The sequence below is a fragment of the Pholcus phalangioides genome, unplaced genomic scaffold (genome assembly GCF_987345545.1).
Source record: "Pholcus phalangioides strain wild (caught in Gottingen) unplaced genomic scaffold, Ppha-v1.0 ptg000009l_1, whole genome shotgun sequence".
Taxonomy (NCBI): Eukaryota; Metazoa; Arthropoda; class Arachnida; order Araneae; family Pholcidae; genus Pholcus; species Pholcus phalangioides.
In genome coordinates, this window is record NW_028301602.1 from 17,340,698 (window position 1) to 17,361,738 (window position 21,041).

General features: G+C 39.0%; 2 protein-coding genes and 1 pseudogene across 6 annotated transcripts in view; 2 read left to right on the top strand and 1 right to left on the bottom strand.

Moving 5' to 3' along the window:
* Window positions 1-4,231, bottom strand: part of eIF5 (eukaryotic translation initiation factor 5) — a 34,829-nt gene extending 30,598 nt beyond the window's left edge. Inside the window, exons 1-2 of one of the 3 annotated variants that reach the window (XM_089235644.1) lie at window positions 3,958-4,231; window positions 3,634-3,756 (exon numbers count right to left, since the gene is read on the bottom strand). The gene's annotated coding sequence lies outside the window, so the exon portion shown is untranslated. Of the gene's footprint in view, window positions 1-3,633; window positions 3,757-3,914; window positions 3,935-3,957 lie in introns of those variants that run through there. The other 2 variants (XM_089235643.1, XM_089235645.1) reach the window with 2 other exon arrangements.
* A 5,172-nt stretch (window positions 4,232-9,403) lies between these two features.
* LOC149082146 (phosphoglucomutase-1 pseudogene) lies at window positions 9,404-11,083 on the top strand (annotated as a pseudogene).
* A 2,327-nt stretch (window positions 11,084-13,410) lies between these two features.
* Window positions 13,411-21,041, top strand: part of Klc (kinesin light chain) — a 61,112-nt gene continuing 53,481 nt past the window's right edge. For 2 of the 3 annotated variants that reach the window (XM_089235653.1, XM_089235654.1), the window contains exon 1: window positions 13,417-13,795. The gene's annotated coding sequence lies outside the window, so the exon portion shown is untranslated. Of the gene's footprint in view, window positions 13,796-21,041 lie in introns of all 3 variants that reach the window. The other variant, XM_089235650.1, reaches the window with a different exon arrangement.

A 21,041-nucleotide genomic window follows, 5' to 3' on the forward strand; every position in this document is an offset into this window, starting at 1 on the left:
TTTTCCCGGAGATGGAATCCGGGCAAACACAACGTAGTGTCGCGGACGCTGTTGGAGTCGCCAGAAATGTTGTTGCAAGGCTGTGGAATCGATTCCCAGAAACAGGAAATGTTAGACGTCGACCAGGGCAAGGTCGGCCATGCGCCACTACAGCAACTGATGACCGGTATATACGGTTAACAGCCCGTCGAAACAGAACAGCTGCAAAGACGGTTGCTCTTGGCAACAGGACGTAGGGTGTCCAGCCAAACAGTACGTAATCGGCTTCATGAGGGAGGACTCTATGCACGTAGACCAATGGTCTGCATTCCGTTGACCCCACGCCATAATGCAGCCTGAATAAGATGGGTTGCTGAACATCGAGATTGGGAGCAACATGATTGGAGCCAAGTGCTGTTTACAGATGAGTCCCGATTCAGTCTGGAGTGTGACACCCGACGTGTTCTGGTATGGAGGGACAGGGGCACTCGAAATAACCCCGCATTCGTTTGTGAAAGGTCACAATACAGACGAGCTGGTTGGATGGTATGGGGTGGAATCAGCATAGGCGGACGTACGGACCTGCATATCATTCGGAATGGCACTTTGACGGCCCGAAGGTATGCAGACGAGATACTGTGACCTCATGTCATCCCTTACGCTGGAGCCATTGGAGATTCCTTTGTTTTCCAGGATGATAATGCCCGACCGCATAGAGCTCGTCTGGTGGAGAACATGCTTGAAGCTGAAACAATACAGCATATGGAATGGCCAGCGTGCTCTCCTGACCTGAATCCGACGCATTGCTGCGCGACCAAGGCCGCCTGTTATTGTCAGAGACTTACAGATTGCACTTCTTGAGGAGTGGAACGGTATTCCCCAAAGTCTGATAGATAACCTCATCGCATCCATGGCAAAACAGGTGTGCAGCAGTCTTAGCTGTTCGAGGAGACCACACGCCCTATTAAAACTCATGCATCATGTCTAAACAGTACTTTTTTTATCGATTACATGTAACCAAATTGTTGCCCTAAATCATCTTTTCATGTTTTTTCCATATTTTTAAAGAATTAAAGCTTAATTCCAAATTTTTTTACGTCTTTTTTCTGTATTGCGCATTGATACGCGTGTACTATCCATCGTATGCCAATACGTGGCTGTCTCGCACGGTTTTCTTCACTTTTTTACTTGCTCCCCTAATTGTTTTGAGCAGTGTATATAGAGAGGGAACATTCTTAATTTCAATGGGAAAAGAGTTTTAAAACTTGGGTATTACATGATAGAAATGTATTTTTTAAATATTTTTGTGAATTAATAGGCAATAAATATGGGGCATTACGCCTAGCAGAAGATCATCATGTCTAAACAGTACTTTTTTTATCGATTACATGTAACCAAATTGTTGCCCTAAATCATCTTTTCATGTTTTTTCCATATTTTTAAAGAATTAAAGCTTAATTCCAAATTTTTTTACGTCTTTTTTCTGTATTGCGCATTGATACGCGTGTACTATCCATCGTATGCCAATACGTGGCTGTCTCGCACGGTTTTCTTCACTTTTTTACTTGCTCCCCTAATTGTTTTGAGCAGTGTATATAGAGAGGGAACATTCTTAATTTCAATGGGAAAAGAGTTTTAAAACTTGGGTATTACATGATAGAAATGTATTTTTTAAATATTTTTGTGAATTAATAGGCAATAAATATGGGGCATTACGCCTAGCAGAAGATAAAGTGGATATTTATGGTAAGGAGTATGGAAGTTTAAAGAGAAGCAACAGATTTTTTGAAAACATAAGTATACAAGTAGTAGGATTTCTATTCTTTGAAAGAAAAAGATGGAAGAAGTATAATAGTCATTAGAAATTAGTCTTATAATTTTTTCTGTATTGATATTATATTTTATCCGTCCTATTATAACTGTCTTATATTTCTTCTATATAGGTTTTAAGTAAGTCAAATAATCACTATCCCAAATAAGTAAACCGTATAAGAATAGAACAGTGTGATGAATGGAACAGTAAAGGGCAATTAGAAAAAGAGTGATTAACAAAATATTTTAGAGATATCAAGTTGCAAATCATTTACATGAAACCATTTTATCCTGTCAGAGTTTACTGTGTTTCGAAGAGATTCATAAAAAGCAGAATAAAGAATAACTATCATCAGCAAACACAATTATCTTGCCACTAATTTTGAGATTACATAAATCATTTGTGAATATATTGAAGAGCAGAGACCAAGAACAGATCCTTGGGACACTCCGTTAACACCCCTCCCCCCCAAGAAATACTTAAATGAGAGCCAAAATTCATAACTAGACTTCTGTCGGATCATTTTGTTGTAATATTAATGAATGAACAGATGTTTCAATGCAGATACAATAGCAATTTTCTGTAATTTCATAAGGGGTCATTCAAGTATTACGTCAGCAGAGGGGGGAGGGGATTTCGGATTCGCTGACTTTTGATGACAAGGGGTTTGAATGTTTCTTACGTCATCAACCACCCTTTTTGAAGATATGAAATATTCTAAGCTGCTGACAAGGTGGGGGGGGGGTCAAAAATTGCTAAAAATCTTCTTACGTAATACTTGAATGGCCCCTAACCTGACAGAACAAAAAATAGAAATTCTTATAACAATTTCCGTTGCGATTGTGAACTGTCATGATAACACTTTTCACTGGGAACACTGTTTATAGAGAATTCTCTGAATAAAAACTCTTGGCACATAATCTTGTAACATTATTCCTCAGCCGCCTTGTTGGACATTTCGCCTGTTGTGGCCTTATATCTCATAAGAAATTTCCAATGCCCAATTTTTTTTTCAGAAAAGCCATTTTGTCAAGCCATATGCTAGTCATTTTAAAAACCAAGATTACAATTTAAAAAACTCCAGTCCACTCAAACATTTGCCAGCGAGGGGGACATTTAAAATCAAGTTATCTGATTGAATGCTTGTTCGCTATAATATTCATTATTTTTACGAAACATTATCCGTATAAATCATGAAGCGGAATAATAAAAATATAAAAAAGAAACATCTTGCCAGTATTGGGAAAACACTCCAAAATAAAACAAGCCCCAATATGTTCATGTGAGATTGTTGCAGTGCATAACATTGTTTTCTCCTAACAATTACCGGAAAAAAAATGGGTGTAGACAATGATGCAATTTCATAGAAAAAGGGACAAATATTCTCCCTCTCCCCACTTATTTTTTCTCCTTATAGAGGTATATAGAAGAGGACTTTTCCACACAGCTATTATTAGCAAAGAGGCTCACACTCCCCACCAGCCCTATGGCAAAGGGAAATAACTCGGGAATCAAATTACAGATTCGAACTTTAATAACCAGCGTGACACACATTAATATCTTGTAAATGACTTTATCAATACAAAAAAATAACATCAAGATGTTCGTATCTCTAATGAATGATATCAACGCCACGTGTCATACAATTATCCCTACAAGATCGCATAGGAGAGAGAGAGAGAGAGAAAAAAAAATCACATTCGGTAGAGGGGAGGGGTAACCCTAATAGCGCAAGAAATAAGTTCGATCGGGAAATTATTTAAAACTAGATCGGATAAACAAACTAAAACGAAAGATCGATTAAATACTTATTAACGAAATTAAATCTAAATGACACTCACCGATCAAATAAAATGAAGACGTCATATAAAAATGTAAATCTGCGCACTTTATCGACAAAATTTGGCTGCTGCAACAACTAGCCACAGTATGGCGACCACAACTGCAATATGATGCAGTCTCTGCTAGAAAAGAAAAAAGAAAAAAAAAAAGAAGAGATGGTATTTAGTTATTTTTATCGAATTGGAACATTCGAGACACAATTAACGAAACCAAATGTTCAATAAACAATACTGATCGGTTAATTAGTTAATTTTAAAAAAAGAGGTCTCTAATTACGAACGGCAGAAGAAAAGAACACCACGAGAGCGAGAAATCCTACGTACTTATCTCACCAAAAGCGATAAAGGAAATGATGGATTTCTTTTCGCATACGAGCACTCGGATGCCGTTACGTTCGCAATTTTGCGGCGAAGCCAGCGCTATCCAATCGAATTCCACTTTTCGGAAATCTAACAAACAAGAAGCGTTTTTTCATTCGTCGAAAAAAAAAGATCACTATGCAAATACGCGTCGTAAATGAATACCTGGAGTACAAGTATGAATTAAAATTCCTATCTTCCGACTTACACGTTTGCATTTTTCGAGTTAATTAGAAACAAAGTAATATGTATAAATACGATACTTTTGCGAAACTGTATATCATATACTACCGAGTCAATAGTTTTGTTCATGAAAATAACGGAAATCTAGACACTCTAGATGCCGAGGGGAAGAAAAGGTTGATTTCTTCACCGGGAATTGAACTCAGCGCCTCTTGAAAACCGGTCAAGTGTTTTTATTCGAAGAAATTTGAAGTCGTGTCTCTGTGGTGTAATGGTCAGTGCATTCACTTGGTTTGCATGAGGTTCTGGGTTCGATTCCCGATGGGGACAACAAAACTTTCTTTCCCAACTTTAAGCTTTGCATAATATTTAGGTGTCTTCATTCAATGATCGTGGGTTGAGAAAAACCATCTAAAATGACGAAACATTAAAAACGAGGAATCTATAAGGACAGTGAGAGGAGAGTATGTTCATTGTGTTATCAATCAAAAAGTTCAGTCTAACTTCAGTCCTCGACACATCCAACACTCGGCGGAGGACTGAAAATGATAAACTCGCATCGTAGTTTGCAGTGGTGGTCGGCTGAAGTTGGCCTTTCTGTGGTTTCCCAACTTCGAAGCGTGAACGTGATTCAATCTCACAACAAAATGTCTCGCCGCAGAGACAGATTTACAATACTATATACAGGTTTCATAGCTATACCAGCGCACAGCGCATTTTACTGGATTCTAGATCTAGGTGCCTCGAGGAACACTTCCCTTAAAAAAACAGTATACAAATAACATGTGTATTAAGATGCATTATTCATGTTGCAAGGGGTTGTGTAGTTATTAAAATAAAAAAAACTTTTTATACGCACACTTCTTGTGCTCAAACAAATTTGTGCCGCTGTCTCTCCTCATGCCAAAAAAAGCCATGTTTTAAGCGTGATATTCACTGAGATATTTAAATTTAAAAAAACGGGGACAGTTTTTTGTGGGAAAACAGAATACGTGCGGTTAAAACGCATTTTACAAGCGCCATACCCGAGGGACCACGAAAAACATACCCCATCTATCACGAGGTGTTCCAAGCAGATGGATCACGAGAGCCATACTCTGTCATGACGTCTCATAGCAGAGGGCCCCCCCCCCCCGAGCCCGAGAACCATACTTCATCTACCGTGAGGTTTTCATAGCAGAGGGACCACTGCCACTTTAACCTATTTATCACAAGCTGTTTACCGCAGAGGAACCACGAGAACCATACTCTATTCATCACGAGGTATTCATAGCAAGAACCACGAGAAACTCTATCACGAGGTGTTCATAGCAGAGGGAACACAAGAACCACACTCTATCCCTCGTGAGGTCATAGCGGAGGAACAATGAAGTCAAGCCACATGAACCATGCCCCATCTACCACGAGCAGGGCCACAACTTGATGGGAAGCAGACGGATTTCATGACCCAGTAGGCGGGCCAGACAGACCGCCAATTTCAGCCCTTCAACCTCTCTATTGCAACCGTTAGCATTACAAGGAGGTGCCAAAATGGAAGCTTGCCCCGGCTGACCAAGTATCTAGTTGCGGCCCTGATCACGAGATATATAGTACGCTATCTATCACGAGATGATCATAGCAGAGGGACCACGAGAACCATACTCTATTCATCACGAGTTGTTCATGGCAGAGAAACCATGAAAACCTATGCCCTATCTATCACGAAATGTTCATAGAAAAAAGTGGGGGAAATAAAACCGTTTTTTATCCATCAAGAGGTGTTATAACAGACGGATCACTAAAACCGCACTCTATTACGAGGTGAGCATAGCAGCGGGACCACGAGAACCATACCCTGTCTATCATGAGGTGTTCACAAAATAAAGGGACCACAAGAACCATACCCTATCTATCATAAGGTGCAGCGCCGCCGTCTTAACGCATGTGCCCAGGGACTTCAAGAGAACAGGGGTCCCCAACAAAAATGAGATCTGGTTGAAATTTTCTAAAATTTACCAGTAGGGCCTTGGTTCGGGGGCCCATGATTGTTTTAAGACGTCCCTGTTCACAATAAAGTGACCACGAGAACCATACTCTATCTATCATGAGATGTTTATAATAGAGAGGGACCACGACTTCCTCTGTTCCAATCTCATATTATTGAATATCTATTCCTGAAATATTACGCCGATCCGATCTTCCCGCTTAGGCTAAGGCAGGCCGCGGCGCCCTAACAAAGGTTTTTCAAAGAAACTCTTTGTTGAAGAAATTAAAACTGGGAAATCAACTCTTTGTTAAACTGCTCTATGGAACCACGGATAAGCGTTTATTACGGAGAGGGGCACCATACGGATGGGAAAGTTGGAGAAGCCCCTTCGTGTTCGTATGGTGTTGAGGAGAAATGTAATGATATATATTTTTTATGAGCCGGCATAAATCATTAGTGCTCAATTTTTCTTCATTTACACTGACTTATTTTGCCTTTAGTAATTTCATAATTCCCTATTACATCATATTTCACTTGAAAATTTGGATTCAATTTTAAAATGTAATTTCATAATGGAAGTAAAAGAGTTTAAAAAAAAGTTTGTACCATTATTTCTAATTTTTCTTGAGGAAATCGACACACACAATTAACGTGGACGTCTCATTTTGTGATTCACTGTTACAAAAGCCGTAGCAAGAGGGGGGGGGGCGAAATGCAGGTGGTTCCCTTCCGAACGAAATTTCTGGCTACGGATCTGCACTGTTAGTTTAAGCATACTGGTTGGTCCCTTTAAAAAGAGTGATCACTGGATAAGGATAAGGCAACTTTGAAGGATATATCTAGAGCATAGCTCCCCCAAACTTTTTGTTCCATCGCCCCCTTCTTCAGAATTATTTTTCTCTCATCGCCCCCTTCTTCAGAATTATTTTTCTCTCATCGCCCCCTTCTTAAGAATTCTTTTTGCCCTCATCGCCTCCCCCCGACTCAAGCGAACCCATAGGAGCCTATGTTATACTCGTAGCTTCTATCACCCCCCCCCCTCCCTCCCCCTCGGATCATTCCATCGCCCACCGGGGTGATATTGTCCATTTTGGGAAACACTGATATAGAGGCTATAGCAGGGGTCGGCAACCTTTTTTGGCTGCGGGTCAAAATCAACCAAATGGTGTGTATTAAGAAGACGTTTCGGGTATATACTTTATTATACGATATATATCTTATTATCTATTATATACTTTATTATACTTTATTATACCCCCAAATATAATTATACTTTATTTTCGGAACTCAAGTGGTTCACTTGAAATTATGAAATGGGTCATTCGTGGAGCCGACTGATCATATATGAATCATTCATATTGCATATACTGCTGTATATGAATTAGCATCATCATCATTATCATGCACTCTCAGCAATCATCATCGCGCTCCCCCCCCCCCCCAGACTTTCAAGTCTATCTCTCCTATACACCTCAAGTCAAGGCCGCAACTAGATGGGTGCGGACAGGTCTGGTAGCCGGACTAGAGGGGGAGCAAATTTCACTCTTTAACGTCTCCTTCGACATTATGAGGGGGCGCCAAAATGCGTGCTTGCCCCGGCTGACCAAGCATCTAGTTGCGTCCCTGCCTCTAGTCAATTCATGCTCTATGTACTGAGATCAGTTCAGTATATCCGCGTAGTCTGAATTCAGTGTTCGATAAACCCCTCTATAACGATATCTTTTTAGGATATTTTAAAATCGCTAAAACGGTATTCTTTATACTTCATAATTCTTTATAAATCATACCTCAATATTTTCTTAAATTCCTCACTATTGTTTGTTCTTTCGAGTCTGTTTAATAACATCGGTAACTTGCATTACCTACCCTCCGAAAATGTTAACGAAGTTGCCATGAAGCTACTTTCAACGTGGTACACGAAAGTGTTGTGCAAAACACTGTTTTACAGGGTGAAACAGCAAACTGAATTTTATTCTACGTGTCGATACAGTGATGACCCCCTCTACAACGATATTTTTCTTTGGTCCATATAATATCGCTATAGGTTTCACTTAACGATAGAATATCGTTATAAGTTTCAGTGTATACAGAGAACGACTGGCAACTTTCAGCCCTTTCTCCTCAAATACCTGTGCAGTCGCCCGCACAACGATTGAACTAATCTGGTTGGAGGATGAGTGATATTATTTGACTCCACTATTGCAGCAATTATATTTATACATATATATTTCCTCTTAAACTTAATATAATTTCGCAAATTCGAGGGGAAGATCCCTCAGATCTACCTCTGGCCGTCTTAAAAAGCATCACGGGTTCCTGTGCTAACTGGTATTCTGGCTACTTAGCTGAAACTGCTTCGCTATTAATTCACACACACACACACACACACACACACACACACACACATGCTCTCTCTCTCTCTCTCGAAAAATCATGGCACTGAATTTCTTTATCCCGAGGTCCCCCACTTAGCCGTGATCGGTCCATGCGTTAGGACGGCCATGCTCACCCCTGAGAATACGGCCGTGTATTGATACAACCGTCTGCCACGACATAAAAACAAATAAATTTTTCATGATTGGAAAAAGTAATGCGTCGCAATAATATTTCATCAAAAACACTCAGCTAATAGTACAGTATTACCGTCTTTGAAATGAGTAAACTACGACTGTAGCTCGTAAGTCAAACATGCCAGCCTGGTACTCTGTGGGGGAAAAAATTGTTTTCCTCTGATGGCAATATATACCGCTTATTAGTTATTTTAAACCTGCACTACTGCTATTGGGTCCTTCTCGCATTGGCTTTTATCGGATTATTCTTGATTTCGGATTGATTTTGATTTTGAAAAGATATCATCTCTTCATTTTAGGGACCTCATAAAAAAAGATACCCGAGGACTCGCTAATCCAAGGGCCGCCACTGAATATAGTACGGCTGAAATATTTTAACATGAATTTAGCACTTTTACGAGCTGGAAAATATCTTGAAATGTGGACAACTAATTCAGAAGTCATACACTAATTTATTTGTTTTATTATATTTTTTTTTCACGAGTGAATAGGGAATATCAATGTTAAGGCTTGTTAATGGCTGGTAAGTACTTTTATATAATCGAAATGTTTTAAATAAACAATTATTGAAGTAAAAGATGCTATTTATTAATTGTGGCAACAAACATTGTGTTCCTAGCGCATCATCATCAAACGCTAGTGTCGAGGGAGAGGAATTCAGTGAAGGGGAAAGAAAAAAAAATCATTCATCATGGTCACCCGTCATGAGATCATAGAAGTCGATACCCAACCGTTTGATGACCAGATGCCTGGCACCAGCGGCTTAAGAAAGAAAGTGAAGATCTTCATGAAATCCAACTACACGGAGAACTTCGTGCAGAGCATATTGACCTCGTTAGGCGATAGCATCACGGACAGCTTTTTGGTCATCGGAAGTGACGGCAGATACTTCGGAAGAGAAGCCATCAAAAAGATAATCATGATATGCGCGGCGAACAAGGTCAGGAAGTTATCGGTAGCACATAACGGTTTGATGAGTACTCCGGCAGTGTCCTGCTACATAAGAAAGTACGGGTGCCTCGGTGGAATAATACTCACTGCCAGCCATAACCCTGGAGGCGAAGAAGGAGATTTCGGGATCAAGTTCAACTCCTCCAACGGCGGACCCGCTCCTGCTTCCATTACTAACAAGATTTTCGAAATCAGCAAAGACATCAGAAAATATTACTTGTGCCCCGAGCTGGAATGTGATGTCACGAAGGTCGGTGTATACGATTACGCCGTCGAAGATGGCTACTTCCGAGTAGAGGTCGTGGATTCGGTAAAAGACTACGTGGAACTGATGAGGGAGATCTTTGACTTCTCTCTCATGAGGAATTACATACTGGAGGGTTTCAAGATACTCGCTGACAGCATGCACGGAATCACGGGAATTTATATAACCAAAATTCTAGTTGACGAACTCGGAGCTGATCCGGATAGCATCCAGAATGGAACTATACTCGAAGATTTCGGCGGTCATCATCCCGACCCGAATCTGACGTACGCTTCGGATCTTGTGGAAGCTATGAAAGCTGGGAATCACGACATGGGGGTGGCTTTCGACGGCGATGGAGACAGGAACATGATCTTGGGCAGGGATGCTTTCTTCGTGACGCCATCCGATTCCCTGGCTGTTCTGGCCGCCAACTTACATCTGATACCGTACTTCTGGAGGACCGGTGTGAAAGGCTTCGCGAGGAGCATGCCGACGGCCGGAGCGGTGGACAAAGTTGCCGACCACTACGGCAAGAATATGTACGAGGTACCCACGGGCTGGAAGTTTTTCGGAAACCTCATGGATGCAAACAAGATATCTTTATGCGGCGAGGAAAGTTTCGGCACCGGATCGGATCATATAAGAGAGAAGGACGGCATTTGGACTGCTCTCGCTTGGATATCAGTCCTTGCAAACACGCGTCTCGGCATAAAGCACATGTTACACGAACATTGGTCCAAGTTCGGCAGGTCTTTCTTCACCAGGTACGACTACGAGAACTGTGATGGTGACAAGTCGCAAGAGATGATGGATAGGCTAGAGTCGTTGTTTACCGACAAGGAATTCATGTCGAGATCGTTCGACTTCAACGACAAGAAGACTACCATTTTGAAGGCCGATAATTTCGAGTACGTCGATCCCGTCGACAACAGCGTCGCTACCAAACAAGGGCTCAGAATCTCCTTCAGCGATGGCAGCAGGATTGTGTTCAGACTGAGCGGCACGGGAAGCCACGGTGCGACAGTTCGTTTGTACATTGACGCGTACGAGGAAGACGAGAGCAAGATATTCCTCTCTGCCCAAGATCACTTGATGCCCCTCGTGGATTTGGCCCTAGAAATCTCACAGTTGGAAAAATTCACAGGGAGAGATAAACCGACAGTCATCACTTAAAAACAATCTGTGACATTTTGTTGCATTCATAAGTCATACGAAGGGGCGTTCAAACTATTTTGCTGCAGTGGCTTTCCCTAAGCTTCCAAAATTTATAAGTGCCGCCTTGAGCTCCTGAAATTTAAACGAGCCTATCCATGCCCAATTTCTTCTATTTTGATAATGGTAACGCCCCTCTCTAGTAAATTTCGGTTAATACTCAAGGAGGCTCGCCTCACAGTACTGCAGTATGACTTTTTTTCAGTTTTCATATGTGTGCAATTTTTGAGGAGAAACTTTTTCACGTTTCCAATGTTACCTTCGCAAAAAAGCAGTGTTTTGACCGTCTTTTTCTCTTTTTGGTTCGTTTATAAAAACGGATGTGTTCAAAAGCAAAACTTTTGTCCGGATGATTCGTTTCAGATATTTTATGAACAAAATGTGCTGATAATTAGATACATCTTCATTTTTTTTACGCAATCGGTGTCAGCAGTCGGTTTCGGTCTGATAGATCTATTGACCATCAAGCGCAGATCCAAAGGGGGTTCGATGGGTCGATCACCCCTTTCAAAGACCGAATAATATAAGAGAAATTTGTCTGATTAAAATACGGGATAATATAATGCACCTTTCAAGATCAGACACACCTCGCTTCACAACTCAGTGAAGCGTTCCCAGAGAGGATGATGTATCCGAAAAATTTAAATTTTTTACATAATAAACACTCGCCAACTGATGGATCATAATATGATATAATGCATCTATACAATAAGTCACTTCTCCGACACATTGCCCTGAATCAGCACCTCCTAGAGATAAGAAGATCTCTGTACACGCTGCTCGTGACGTCAGCAAGTAGTAGGAGTAGTCGTCGGGGTATTAGTCAGGATTAGTCAGAATATTCAGGGAAAAAATTCTTTGCTCGTGCCAGTATCATCGTTGCGCGGAAAAGAAATGATCGGGCTAAGAATTGGCGATTTCTATGCCCCGCATCCAATCACCACGCGATATTTGTGAACCAACCAGGAAGATTCCACGCCAAAATAAGAAGAAACGAGATTGGATGCTGTGGTTCAAAATGTGGCAAACTTTCTAGTTTGTCTTAATGACGTTACAGATGAACTTCGCAACCCGTGCTGAAGCCTTCTATCTCGGAGGTGCTGGCTCGCTCCGCGGACCGTTATTATTGTCAACTTGATACAGCTGAACCGCATTTGGGATTAAATCAGAAAAAAATGAAAGAATTTAGTCCTTATCCCAGTCCATATCAAGTCACCTTAGTTGTGAGCACTGCCTGTACCCATCATCAAAAGAAGAGCACCACATCACGGCAAAGTTTGACATACGAATACATGAAATAGGGATAGTTTCCAATACTTGAATGCAATTTTTGCAAGGTGTTTACTTGGAACATTGACCAAGTTGATCTCCCGATCGCCTTTTTAAAATGTCTCGCCACAGAGAGCAACAGACTTACAAACAGTACAAATTTAATTCAATCATAACACATCACTCACTCATAAACTCTAATTTGTATAGTATTATTGAAATTGACTGGGGACAAATGAATTATGTTATGTTATGTTCATTTCTGAAATATAAATGGCAGCACTGCAAAATCAAACACAACACTACATACACACTCAGACTGTTAGGTACACCAATACCTTCTAGAGCAGGAAGGTATTGGGTACACACAGTTACACTACAACAATCATTTTCCGAACGTTTACTTTGGTTACCGTGGTTCTCTAGCAATGCGTTTCAGACGTGTATATACCTTTACAATGGTTTGTCACTTTTCTAATCCTGTTAGTATATCATGGGCGGAGATACGGGGGGACGTGGGAGGGGGATTGCCCCCCCCCCCAGCGTCAAAGTTGGAGTCGACTGATCTATATATAGACACATATATGTGTATATATGAATGGACATCATCATCGTGCCCCCCCCCCAGCAAAAATGATCGTGCCCCCCAGACTTCCAAGTCTATTTCCGCCTATGTAGCTAGTATACTATAATATTGGCGTCGTGATCTGATGCGCCATGCTAGGAAAACACAGACGCGTAGCGTGATTATGAAACACGTTTCTGCCGGCGCAAAATAGTCTAATTCGGTTCCTGCGGCGCAAAAAACCTAATCCTAGGAAAACCCAGCTTAACCTCCTTGGGGACCTCCTTGATTTCGATCAGCCACGCATACATGCAGTGACGGTTAAATGCCTACTCACAATTTTTCTCGCAACGTGACGTCACCCTTCAAGAGATGTCTGTAAGAAAAAAAAAATCACCCGATTGGTGCTGTCCTCTAACGACGTCTGGAGAAATATTTAATAATTAAATGCGTTGCTTTTGGGTCACGCCATCTTTCCCGAGGTGTAGCTAGCCACAGCTGTGCTTACGTTTAAATGGTAGCTCCGCTTTTTTTTTGTATACTTCTCGTTATCTTAACCACAACCTTATGAGTGGAGATAGACTGGGACTGTGCTCGTAGCATTTCAATAACAGTGACTTTTTAATAAGTGCCTGAAATGTGATATTGGGTCTTTGCATAAACGAGTGAAATGACCCCGGTTTGTTATTAGTCACTTCTCTTCTAGCCCGTGACTTAATCGCTTTTATTTACCTTGGTGTTTGTGGACTGAAATAAAACAAAGATGGATCTCGCAGCGTTTCGTCTATGCTGAGATTTTCGACAGTTCCTCGGGTTTACGTCATCATCTAATTTTTGAGGTAAATATCATTTATGTGGATCAATTTCCAATGTGTGTTAATCGCTCAAGGACATTCCTTGAATAATTCGGTAATGGTCTGGGCGGATTATCAAAACATGACACATTTTTATTGTGGGAAACGAATTATATTTGTGTAGGATATACTCGATTATTAATACTCTGCAGTTTGTTAACAAACTTTGATTGTTTTGAGATGTAATTGCAACGATTTTGATCCCCCCTTTCCCACTGTGCCAACAAAACATTTAGATAGGCCTACAGGCAAATCTTTGAAAATGCCCAAACTTATGAATTCACAACTAAAGTCGGTTGTTAATGAACGGGTATGTATAATAGTTTGAAACCTCTTTCAAGGCCTACCATTGGGATCAAAAGCACAAAATCCACCCAAGTGGAACTACTCGACTCTATCCATAACTTATGTTTGTTACAGTAAATGGGATACATCCGTAATTATACATAATAGCTGCTTAGGAACAGCTATAGCATGCTCAACCCATGTCCCGCTTCTCTTCATGTAGCCCTCAGTCATCTGATGCTCAGCCATCTTAGCCCGTGAAACATAGTTTTGTAGAAATGAACGGAGTGGGATATTTACAGATCACTTAAGTGATCTGTAAGCAGGCACTTGAGTGCAGTTCCACATCACTCAAGTGCCTGCAGCACATTCTAGATAACTTGAGTGACATGTGGCACATTTCACAGATGACTTGAATGACCCTCGACACAGTCCCAGACCACAGTATAGTCCAGATCGCTAAAGATGTCATAAGTCGCCGAGGCAGGCATAATGATAATTGCCAAGTCTGGATACCCAGAGAGACTTATGTCCTGATCGGTTTATTATTTCAAAGAGTCTGGGTTTTGTATTTAGATAATGAGATTATTTATACTATTATTTATAATATTTGTTGGTTTCCGCTTTTATGTTTTCTATGCTGGTGGGTTTTTTTTTCCGGCGTCTGCAGTGTGCCTTGGTGATTTTTCATCGGGCTGTTTGGTACCAAAAAAAGAAGTCGCCAAGGGAATGTGGATTATACTGCATCTGTTCCAAAATTCTGGGGAAGGGCATGATAATAATGTCAGTTCATATATATATGCATTAAATCAGTTAGCTGCAGCTTTGACGCTGGGCTTTTATCTTCACCCGTGATTTATCTTGGGTTATGACATATATGTTGTGTGCAGTAAATGGGATAAATCTGTAATTGCTGCTTAGGAGCAGCTGTAGCATACAGGGTCAACCCATGGGCTCCTGTGACCTGAAACCTAATTATGTAAAATTGAATGAAACTGGACATTTATATACAGATCATTTATGTGATCCTTGAGATGCAGTTCTACATTACACTGCACATTTCCAGATAAGTGGCCTGGGGCATATTTACAGGTGACTTGAATGACCCTAGATGCAGTACCAGACTACTTAATCAGCTTATAGGACCACTTTATGTGTGGCACAGTTCTAGATCGCTTATGCTGTGTATGGTGCAGTTTCAAATCACTTGAGTGGCTCACAGCACATTCACAGATCACACAAGGCACATTTACAGATCACACAAGGCACATTTACAGATTATTCAAGCGACCCGTAGTATATATTTGCAGATTGCTTAAGTGACTTACAGTGCTGTTCTGGATCACTTAAGTGTCCCGTAACATATTCTCAAACCAACTAAGTGGCCTACATTGTTTCAAAGGTTGAGCATCTTTTGACTTGTTGTATGTAATCTTTTTTTTTCCTTTGGCGATTTTCCTTTCTAGTTTTTTCACCATCAAGCTTATATTACTGCAGGGAGCATCCAGCTGCCACGACAGCAGCTACATCTAATACAAGGAAACCATGTAACTCTGTGAAAAAAGTTTGTTTGCCCATAGAAATGTGCAGTTTGGTCTCTAAATATTGGGTTTTAAAGATTTAAAAAATTAAAAAAAGGATAGAGACCTCATCTAAAGATGAAAAAAAGATTAAATTATTTATTTCATTAATGCTGAAAAAATTCTGATAAAACATCAATTCCTCAATTTTCCTCTCATTAATTCTGGAATTATTTTCTTTATTAATTATTATTTCTTTCATTACTTATGGATTTGTTTCTTTTATTAATGCTGAATTATTTCTATCATTAATGGTGAAATTATTTCTTTCATTTTTATTTTGGAACTGAAATTATCTTTCATTAATTTTGAAATTATCAATTTCATCAATGATGAAAGTATCTTTCATTAATTCTGGAGTTATCTTTAATTACTCTCATGAAAGGAATGCCACATGCAACTCATGAAAGGAACAAATCTAAATGAAAGAAACATAGAAATGAATCGATCTGCCTGGTTTTGCTTCAAAAAATGTGTGATTAAAGCTGTGGAATTTCTTAAATGTAATTTATATGGGCCCATCATTAATTTCAAAACACCCTAAACTATATGGATTGATGCAAGTGGATAATATAAGACAATTCGGAGACATTAATTTTCATTTTCGTGCTTGAGAACATATAAATAAAAAGCTGAAATTAATGTTATTGCATGGATATCCATCTCAAAAGTGGGTCTGGCTCATTATTTTATATTTAATTTTATTTGCTTCGTATTTCTAAGCTAACTCAATATTTCGAAAATCAAAAATTCAATTCAATTTTTTAAATTATTGATGTGGCGGAAAACCCTATTAAATTTCTGCATTTCTATGTTAAAATCTGCAATTTTAACATGGATCTCTATGGGGATTGTGTTTGTTTTCACTGAGTCACGTGATCTGACGGAGATGTTGGGGCCACTGTTCTCAGCACTGCCAAGGCGGAGACCGCTGGCGTCATACTCCCTCCAGTAATATAAGCTCGATGCCTTTCCTTCTGGTTGGTCATTTTCTTCCATTGGTGATTTTTTTCTTGCTGCTATGTATTACAGGGATACCTCTGCTGTAACGAAGATTATTTGTGTTCCAAAATAACATTCATTTAGCAAAAACGTGATTTCCCATAGGTTTCTATGGAAAATTGTTTGATTCTTTCCAAGTTCACCCCAAAATTTGAAGATAAGTTTATTTTAAAAACACCAAAAGGAACGCTTATAAAAAAGAAACACTAATTGAAGGTTGAAGTGAACAGTTTTAAAATTGTAAAAATGAGAATTTATAGGAAAATGAGAGATATACTGAAGAACTTTATTTTACACCGGGGCTGGACGAATCACCTAAAGATCTAGGTGGCAAGGAAATTTTTACCCTATCTCTCTTTCATGCTGACAGATATGCTGCTATAATTTCCAAACATTGTAAACAGGAATTGCTTCAGTAACTACACAGAGAAAATTTTAGGCGCCAATATAAATTTTTTAGTTGCCATGGCAACCTTGTCCAGCCCTGGTTTACACTATGTACACAACCAACACCAGCTTCAGTCTTCTGTTACTTACACAAAACACTAGAGTTTGTATAGTTGTCCCCATATATTTGTGATTTTGTAGCTCATTTCTGTCTCGTGCATGCAAATGGAAAAATATAAGCTCCTAGAGTGTCCAGACTGTTCCAATCGATGCTAAAGAGTTTTGCTCTGAAAAAAAGTGTGCTCTGAAAACATACTTTTTTTTCAATGCATTTTCTATTAGCTGAATTTTTCATTTTACATGAAATGGCTGAAAATATATCAGAAAGAAAAGTGGAGGTACATCTGGAAAAAGATTCCAAGGCAAACATGAGCTAATCTGGCTCACACAAGTGACATTAATTCAGATCACCCAAAGTTCTGCAACGATCCTTCAGCTGACTGGAAATGTTTTGCAGTAAAAATTACCACAATAATGTTTTCTATGCTTTTCGTTAAAATTCTTCCAGATTGTTCTGCAGCGCATTTCTTGGCATATTCTACTGTGGGGATTCACATGACACAAAAATTCAGCTGACAGTGTGGCTGTTTTATATTTACACATGCATCCATATCAGTAAAAATGTTCATTAGCCTAGGTAGAAAAATCATGAGAAAAATCTTTGTTAGCTGAAAAATTTGTAAACCAAGGCGTTCGTTGCTGTGGTATCGCTGTATTTCCTTAGGTTTTTAGATTACCATTGCCTTTTTCACTATTGATTATTATCTGAATGTGATGTCATCCCCTAGGGGTCGCTAGTAATGATAGGCTTTTGAAGAGAGAGCACATTTGAATTAATCTATTCCATTATCGTATTTCGGAGCTTTTTTTTATTCATATATCATATATACCTATTCTCAAGTGTGTTACATTTAATTTTTTTTTTTTTTTTTTTTTTTTTGGAATATTTCATTTGGAATTTATTCTCAGGATTGTATTTGCTCTGAGGTTGACAGTTCGTTTCCATTTTAATTTTTGCATTCTGGTCATTATAATTTTATATCACAGTCATGTTTTTATAAAACCTAGAGAGTGTTCTTTTGCTCAGACTGGTGTATTATTTGAAAGAGTCTGGGTTTTTATTTTCAATCCTGTATCTGGTTTAAGCATGGGCAAAGATATGGGCTTGATGTTCAATAGATGTATTTGGCATAAAAATGGAATTAAGTGTAGAAAAATCTGTCCCTTTCAATTCCGTTGAAGACGGGTTTTGCTGTATTTATCAAACATGAGCTGAGGATCATACATACCAAAATGGTAGTTGATTATGTAAAATAACCGGAGATTATGTGTAACCATCAGATTTATCACATTTGATGTGTGAAACATTTATGCCAATATCCCATTACTTATGTCACTCTGCATTTACATCGTCTTGTCCCATAAATTATTATTTTTTTAATTGGACACTTTTTGATCGAAGCTCGAAGGTTTTTGACATCAGGTTCTGAGATGGGTAATGTTTCCCAGCAGGAGTCACACCCAAAAGATAACAATATAAAAACAAAGAAAATCTGCAAATTTACCTCTCTTCTTCCCGGGGAGGTATCATCAGTGAAAAACTTTACCTCAACTTACGTTGACAGTCTTGGAATGAATTACTAATGTAATTCAGGGTGTCAATGTAATAAACGAGGCAATGTTAAAGGACCCCGAGTTGTAGCTCATCTCCAAGTGAGTTAATTATGTGTGGGCGTAGAATATCCAGACATTGTATTTTGATCTGCCTTGGTACTCCAGCAGCATAGGTGGAGATAGACATGAAACTCAAGTGGGGGGCATGATGATGTCAATTCATATATGCGAATATACATTAAATCAGTAGGCTCTACCTTTGCACGGTGGGAGGGCAATGCCCCTGCTCCCGTATCTCCGCCCATGTCCAGCAGCCCTTGGTAGGTATTAATTGCCCTGCAGGTGATCATTTATTCAGTTATATAGTCATGCAGAATACTGTGAAATTTTATTAGATTCCATTAGATTACCATTGGGATTGAAAGTGCAGTATTTATCTTAGCAGAAGTGGTTGAACAGGACTGTGATTATTAAGTGATAAATGAAGCAATTCCAAGAGGCAGTGAGCTTCAGGTGGCCTACCCATGTGAGCTAGGCTATATGTAAAAAGATTAACATCCAGGCAAATGATTTTAGTCTGTCCTAGCCTAGCAGCCTTTTTTGTGGTACTAACCTGCATCTGAATGTTTATCCAGTCATATGTAAGTGCTTTACTATGTTGTAACATCTATTACTGGCTGGTCATTTTGGGGGGGGGGGCTTTTGAAAATACACTTAAAATGGTATATACACATACAATGAGTATATGTTATTTGCCCTCCCCCCTGGAAAAAGTTGAAATGACGTTCCTGTTCTATTATGAAATTCTGTAAATTTCTATTATAATAATTGTTTTTTTAATATGTGACGTGTGTGAAAATATTCTGACAGAAATCAAATTTGTAATGAGAGAGCCCATCAGGATTTCATAATGTCCTAGTCACCAGCTTGCCATGGCAGCTAAAGAATTGACATTAAGGGGTCTAGATTTTACACTACGGTCAAACCCTAACTTGACGAATTGGAAGAAATCAATAATTTTAATCATTAAATCGACGTCAAATTGATCAGGAGCATGAACACTATCTGCAAATTGTTAAAAGCTGCCTCCTTTGGGGGGGGGGGGGGAGAGAGGGAAGTTTGCTGTTACAATTTATTTCTCACAACAATCGAAAAAATAAAAACATTAACTTAAGAATAAAGTCAGAATGCGTAAAAAATTGCTTTTTAGAAGTTTGGTAGATACATCTAATATTTTTATCAGATTCTGTCGAAAATGTCATTTTTTCACAAAAAAATGTTTTCTCTTTACGTAACCCGCATTTTGTACTTGTTAAGACAGACCACAAAGTTTCATTTTTAACTGAAATCTAAACATTTCAGACACAGCACAATGTTTTTATGGTATTGTCTGCCGAAACCTTCCCATGTATCCAATAGACTTATTCATTGTTGTTTTTTTCAAGTTTTGTGAAAGATCTTTTATCAAACTTTTATAGTGTAATCCCGGCATTGGCATATGCAAAGGGAGGGGGGGTTAGGGTTCTAACCCTCCACCCCCAAGCCGAGATTATAGTGTTATTTTGCAGGAAAAAACAAACATGAGAAGAAAAAAATTGAACCCCCCTTCATAAAATTCTGCTTGCGTAAATGAATCATGGTCTGAAGAAAGGCTGAAGGTCAACTGCTGGAAAGTCAAATCATCAGATTGTGGTTTTAGGTGACAAGAAATATGAAAAAAATGTTTCATTATATTAAGGTTTTTTTTAGTTAAATAAGGGGTTTGACCTCTATTTTTGCCAGACTTACAGAAAAAAATTTGTTGAATCTGAGTTCGCTAAATCGAGGTCCAACTGAATTATTATTTAGTCTCATTTCTACCAACAAAGAAAATGTTCCTAAGTCCCAGAAATGGAGGGAAGGGAAAAAATATTGTGAACTATTTTTCTTAAAAAAATATGGCTCCTAAGAAATTTTTTTGGCACCCAAGTTTCCAATTTGTCAAACCCTGCCATCATCCCTGCCCATGTGCTTGCACAGTGGCTCTCATACCAAACTTATGCATCCAATCAGTCAATTCTTCACATGTACTAATTTAAAAAATAATTAAAAATTTTTTTTATCTTATTTTACACGTTAAAATCTTTATTACTCTTTGAGCAAGTTCAATAGAAATCTAGCCTATCCATAATTTTTTGGCTCAGATTTTATTAATTCAATAAAATAAGGTGGGGGAGGACATGTGATGGTGAATGTCATTTAGGCTGGGATTATACTATAAAAGATCTTTTGCAAAACTTGAAGAAAAAAACAATAAGCATATC